This window comes from Nematostella vectensis, chromosome 15 (genome assembly GCF_932526225.1).
Source record: "Nematostella vectensis chromosome 15, jaNemVect1.1, whole genome shotgun sequence".
Lineage (NCBI taxonomy): Eukaryota > Metazoa > Cnidaria > Anthozoa > Actiniaria > Edwardsiidae > Nematostella > Nematostella vectensis.
In genome coordinates, this window is record NC_064048.1 from 2861024 (window position 1) to 2868514 (window position 7491).

A 7491-nucleotide genomic window follows, 5' to 3' on the forward strand; every position below is an offset into this window, starting at 1 on the left:
ACGCACAATGAGTTCTCACAGTACTCGTTGAAAATGGGTTTCTCTGTGCAAGTAATTTTTTCTCCGTCATTTGTCTCGTATTGCAATCAAAGTAATCGACATTTCACATGCCATTATACAAGATCAGCAATATCATTCAGACGTCCAGGGATATTCAAAGACCGAGATCGACTTGTCTCGTACTCAATACGCAATATGTTGTTGTATGTTTATTTATATTCATTCAAAGGGTAGATGGTTGCTTTAATAGCGAGCTATAGCGCTTATGTAGTGTAGTTTTACCGTATTGAAGTCAACAATACTCAATAAACCACGATAAACTTTCCGTTCCTTGTTTGTCTATTTTGCTTGCTCGTTCATCTTTTTAATAAACAAATATTTATTTGTTTATTAAATTTCTATTTTATTGGTCGTTTTATTGTCTTTATTGTATTCGGGTTATTTAAGAACGTCTAATTTTCAGCTGAGCCGGGGCCGTTCTTTTTGGGGGACATTTTAGGGCTGAATATGTTCTTAACGATGTTCTTAAATTTTAGTGTATATAAGAATATAATACCCTATAAATTATCAGGAAAACAATTACACTAAAGATCATTAACAGTTATAAGGTTGTTACTATGAGCACAATTTGATTCTGAATTATAGAACGCATCTGGACAAAAAATGATTATAAAATATGAATGAATATGAATAAGAAATAAATTAATATTTGCCCCCCCCCAAAAAAAAATGAAAACGAAAATGCAGAAACACTATGTCTCTTACAAATATATTTAAAGCCGAATGGTCGTAATTATAGCGATATTTTTGTACTTTCATAATTTTCCCGTTGACATGCTTCAAAAATCATTATAACAATGTTATAGTAGTGTAAGTATTATGTTTTCTGTCAGTATTATAACACAGATAAACTACTAATACACCGGACATGGTAAAATAGTTGAATCGTTTTGCGTCAAGAGTTACTTCAGAAAGGAAAAAACGCGCTACGAAACTATTACTTTTACTGCGCTGCGTTACTAATATAATTAATTCTAAGTTATATTCGCGGGATTTTCCCTCAGTTAGGTTAAGTTTCGAAAGGAGCATACACAACAACATACTGTTGTCGTGTACTATTCCCCAGACGCGGACAAATACTGCACCAACGCGTGGGCTCCTTGTCCTTTTATAGATCAACTCTCGCGGAATATAATTACCGGAACAAACCCAAGTCATACACCATTCACCTAGCTAGCATTTACGAAATCCAATAGGTGAAACACAAACAGACGGATGCATGCTAATGTGAGTAACTGAGGTATTTCCAATCATAATAACCTTAGGGATCAATAGTTTTCTATCGTTGAGGGTATTTTTTATTTCATATTGGACCTTATGGATAGGAAAATGTCAATGGAAACTATGTAAGTGGTGAGCCATCAATTTTAAATTACCGCATAAGCATTTTACGTTAATATCTAAGATGGTTCTTTCATGGCGATTCTTCTCTGATTTAACAATGTGTATAAAACTCAATTTCCCTTGGCTCAATCGTATGGACATAAAACTACACACAATTAACAGTAAAAAAATCTGGTGTCTGGCGTGATGTATCGTTACAAATATTGTCACGCAGAACTGCCTTGCCCCTCCCCTCCCCCCCTCTATCCATGTTGCATGGGTAGGTACGTCTTACAGCTTTACCTAGATTTGACAATAGAAAAATATCTAAAACCTTCAAGGCATTTTTAAGGCACATTTTAGACGCCGTTTCCATGTTCCGTCCCAAAAGCATCGTCTCACGCGGCCAATTTACGCTCCCCCATAAGACCCACTCAAAGAATCCCTTTGATTTGAATATCGTTACAGCGTGTAACTAAAAGTATGGACAGTTTTAATGAGTTCACATACTTCATACGCCCTCCAGCAATCCCCGCAATGAGTAGAATAGCCAACAGTTCTCGTAAATAAATACCTCCTTACAAGCAAACTTGTACTGTATGTATATCTTTTTTAGAACCTCATAAACCACAGCCACAGCAGTTTACTCTACCAAAAAGATAAACATCGGATATACTTGATGGTGGCTGTACGATAGCCACGGCCGAGTGTTTAAATGCATTTGCATCTTAGTTCGTGCGTAACACTAGCGAGACATATTCATTTCGATGCAAGTTTCTGTCTGTCTCAGCAAACTCAAACTTGATGCAGAGCAACAGTGCTGAAAAACGCAAGACTAGTTCCAGTACCGCGAGGTTAAACCAGCCTTTTTGATTTGAAATGGTGGCGTTTTACCGGCGAACTGTCACATTTTGGCGAATGCTAAGAAAACTAGATCAAACCTAAGGCTATAATTTTCTTTATGACTCCCTCATTATCAAACAAATCTGTCATCTTTTGTACAGTATAGTTTTAATGATGTACAGTAAGTCAAAACAGCGACTGAAGTCAGCCTTTCGTATCTTTACTCGAACGTTTCAACACTGAGGTTTTGTTTGTTTTCACCAGATCACGCGCATGCGCATACGTTATTCAGCACTGTCATGCAGATCAACGTTTTGTTTCGTCTCTCTGAGCTAAATCTCATGTAAGGAATAAAATAATTACAAAAAGGAAAGCATTCGATGACTCGCTCGTTTAGTGTTATTGATGCTTCATATCTTCTTCGAGTTAAATTGCTGGAAGAGTGTCTCTGCAGTAGTGAGCTGATCTCGTCGGTGATTGCCGCTAAAGGGTCTCAAAAGTATGCGAAAACATTAGAACTATCCATACTTTTGGTTCCAGCGCTGTAATAAGTTATCAAACTTCAACCGTGGATGGCTATTTTGAACCTTTATTGCAAATAAACCATTGTATTTTCAATTGCAAACGGCAACAAAGAGGTAACAATCAGGCTCGAGGCGAGGCTACATGCTGATTCATCTACTGAGTCATCGTCTCTTGAGAAGTAAACGATTTTCAATGCATTTTTGTTGCGTCAAATGAAAACCAAGGGGCATGACTGTGATGCCGCATTGTTAGCTTAATACTCGTGTGTCAGTATTTCAAGGCCGAGGTCACGACGATACGGACCGACCCTTAGCTGGGAATAGCATTTTTATCTTTTTTTCCTAAATAGTTTTTTCAACTTGTTTACCTTACGGGCTTATGGTTGCCCGGGGCGAGGTTTCGCTTCTGACTTTCGCGGATGTTCGTTAAGATTTTGTTCGCTCATGGTTGATGGAAAAAAGGCTGTCTGATAAAAATGGGTCTTTTAACTTTTTTTTTTTCACTTACCTTTTTGGAACACTGCAACCTGCACTGCGTTGTTTAAATTTAGTTTTTAAACAAGGACTCTCTCGATTTTAATCGCTTTTACCTGACAAATTAGGGACTATGGGTAACATGACAGTTTGATGACTTTTGTCACAGAGTACCTATTTTGCAAATTTTTTGTGTGGTTAATATCAATCATTGGTCATATGTTTACATTTTTATTGATCGATTAAATTGCTTTGCTTGAAGCTGGTAAAAAACTTTCACAAATGAAACAGCCTACACTATCATATAAATGGCATTTTCCTTCTTCAGTCGGATTACCAAAAGTGATATTTCTAGCTTTAAAGAGGCTTAAGAGGTATCTTTCGCTGCTCCGTATCTCACCACCATGATTTATTGCGAAGAGGAAATTTACAATAAAAATCATGCTCGACTCATTAGCATAAAATATCTAGGACGTGAATAAAATTATTTTGAGCGTTTTATTCGCAAAATAAACAAAATTTTGAGAAAAAAGAGGGGAGTTTATTTTAACGCAGTTACCATGCTGGAATGCACGTTCACTTGTTCATTTCATTCCTTTTTGCTATTTACGCACGCTTCTACGGCTAGAACAAAGATTTAGTCAAGACCGAGTGAAACACACATTTTTGAATTTATCCTCCTATGTTTTAACGCGTTAGGATCCGGAGCCCATCTTTCACACACCGATAGTTTATTAGTTGGAGATTCATATATTGTACATGATTTTCATAAAACGAGTCTATGACAAGGTGTACCAAAAATGTTTTTAGAAGCAAACATAATTATTAGCTGTTGTTGCATGTCTTTGCTATTAAAGGACGTATTGCTCTTTATAAAGGTTGCTACGGAAATCAGACCTCCCAGACAAATTTCTGAAGGAATTCTTATCAAACGTCCAATACAAACTTTCCAGCGATTTCCACGCCTTTTTGAGATATTTAGAATATAATTAAATGCGTGCTTTGCGGCTTGAAAACGGTAAAACCATGCAAGCTCGTAATCGTTTAATAATTTTAAAACCAGGTGAACATATGTGCTCAGAGTTCACTCAGATGAAGTAAAATAACAGTTTTAGCTATGCTGTGAGTCTCGGCTTTTAACTTTTCTTATGACTGGATGTACCAAAAATGTGAAATTTAGTAAGTTAGAACTTTTCTCATGTGATCCATTCTCTTAAAAATATCGCCAAAATCTGATTATTTTAAGACTTCTTAGGAAGTTGATTTGCTAACATGAGATAAGTTGACCCTTATACTTTAATGTCATGATATTTTTTGTTTAAAAAGTATAACAGGCGAGCATACTATCTAATGTTATCAATGTAATAAAACTTTAAAAAACATCGCCTTCGTCAAAGCGTGGGCTAATGTCATGACATATGGCAGAAAATGGCGTCTCATGAAATCGAGGACGTCGGACAGTGGCTTATGCAAATGAGCATCTGTTCCGTAGACTGTATAAAACGTTTTTGACCAAATTATGAACTACCAAATTGTTAACTAAGTACCAAACTGTGAACCTAGTACCAAATTGTGAACCTAGTACCAAATTGTGAACCTAGTACCAAATTGTGAACATGAGTACCAAATTGTGAACCTAGTACCAAATTGTGAACATGAGTACCAAATTGTGAACATAGTACGCACCGGTGAACCGGTGAACCGGTACGCACCGTGTCGAGCCTTTGCCCGCCGTGTTAAGAACTGGACACCGTGTTGAGCCATCGCGCAGCGTGTTAAGCCTTTGCGCAACGCGTTCATAGTAAGCGCACCGTGTTGAAACTTTACCCACCGTAAAGAGCACCGTGTTGAGACTTTGCGCACCGCTTTCATCGTAATCTAAGTGTGTTGAGCCTTTGCGCACCGTGCTAAGGCTTTGCGCATGGTGTTGAGCATTTGCATACCATTGTGAGCCTTTGCGCATCGTGTTGAGCCTATGCGCATCGCGTTGAGCCAATGCGCACAGTATTGAGCCTTTGCGCAACGCTTTCATCGTAATCTTACCGTGTTGAGCCTTTCCCCGCCGTGTTAAGCCCTGGACACCGTGTTGAGCCTTTGCGCAACGTAAGTAGCCTTTGCGCACCGTAAGTAGCCTTTGCGCACCGTGTCAAGCCTTTGCGCAACGCGTTAATCGTGAGCGCACCGTGTTGAAGCACATATTTGGTACTCAGATTCTCAATTCGGTACCCAGATTCTCAATTCGGTACTCAGGTTCACAATTTGGTACTTGGCTCACAATTTGGTACTTGGCTCACAATTTGGTACAAGGCTCACAATTTGGTAAAAGGCTCACAATTTGGTCTTAAGGTTCACAATTTGGTCTTAAATTTGGGACTCCGGTTCACAATTTGACAATCAAAGCTTTGATATCTATAATGATATTGTGGAAAGTCCGTTCTCACATTGGATTTTTACCCCGTATTTCGTGGTGGAAAAATTTGTGATCTATTCGAGACCCGTGCAGACGATCGGGGGGGGAGGGCACTTGGGCCCTCCCCCTGACAACGGCCTTGAACGATCATCCTCCATCTTTCCCCTTCTTTATTTTTTTTTCTAAAATGAAACATTTATCTCTTATTGAATGTTATTTCTCTGTCTTTTTTATGAAACATTTGCAATAAAAACTAGAAAACCAGATAACATTTCAATCAATGAAGGCCGTTTCTCTAAATGGTCTAGCACGCGGGAGACCTGTGACGTTCTAATCAAAGGCTCTGTGAGCCAACTCGTGAATGCAAATTTTTTTTCTAGTTATTTTCTTGTGTACATAAAAGATGTATAGGATACTGAACAAAGCATGAACACATTTAAGATGCAGAGAGTACATAAAAATTTCCTTATAAGCATTCACGGACCTAGGCACTGTTCCAAAATGGCGGCCTGCAAAATCGTAGTAAACACGAATTCCTGCAAGTTTACGTGGGAATTCTCGACTTACAAAGCTCTAGATCGATAAAAAAGCGAGAAAAAAAAAAAATGATTGAAGCGGACTCCCAAATATTGTATGTAATGTCCTAATAAGAAGCGTGCGGGCTAAAATGCGAAAATGTTCAAAACAAAATTGATATAGAATATTTTGGGATCCATGGGTCCCAAAATAACCTTACGGTCCCAAAATAACCTTACGGTTTCATTTGTCAATCGCCATTTGTCGTTTGCACTGACAACGTTTTTTTAAATAGGTGTATGTTTGAAGATTTTGACCCAAAACCCCTTCAAAATATCCGCCCCTGTACCGTAATGTCATGGCATGAATACTCCAAATTCAACAGCTCACAGTTTGATAATAAAGACTTTGAAAGGCACTCGAGGCCGTTCTAGGCTCACTTGACAAGCTCTTTGAACCAGAAAATAAATAGAAGGCGGTTCATTTGCAAAAAAAGTTCAAAAATAACCATCCACGATTGAAGTCTGGTACTTTGTTGATGATATTTGATTGAAAGTTTCTCGGTTTCTTGGTTGAATTAGCCGATGGAAATGGATTCTTTAGTCACTCCGTATTATGCGGGAGCATAAAACGGCGGCGTGATTGGCCTTCTTTAGGCTCATAAAAAAAAAGTCAGACAATACACAACCAATTGAGAATTAAAGGTGTAAGATAGAAAACCTAACCTAACCAAAACGGTTTTCTTACGACACATTTTCCAGCTATGCAGCTTGCAGTCGAGAGAGCCCTCCGCCGCGTCTTGATCTTCTTGTTATTTGTTTCACGCGATGATGCATGTCAATCAAAACGAGATCATAAAAATAATAGGCTTGGCTTCTAACGTAGATTGAGACCCCCAAGAAAGGTCTTCCGCAGATTAATTACACCCAAGTAGGAGACATAAAGCGCTGTATGGGTCTGTGAACTTGTTTTCTTGTTCAATAATTAATACTCTATATCCTATTACTCATGTTGTTGGTATGGTTCTTTTCGTGTTTTGTTTCCTGTTTTCGTATGTTTTGTAACGATGTTATTAAGCATACCAAACAACCAAGAGTGGCTAGGAGGACTTTATGCAGACCGTTGCTGCCAATAAGGTTTCATGTTATCAACTTTACCCATATTTTATTATAGAAAAGTAGAGATGCAGAAATAATTTACTAAAGCGGCAAATGATGCTTGTATTTTTTCAAATAAAAGTTTTTAATGTTAGTAATATAAAGTTAGTCTTTTTATATAAGTTTGCCTTATTCCCACACTTAGAATTTGTTATTTTGTTGAATGGGCCTTTCTTATTTTTGG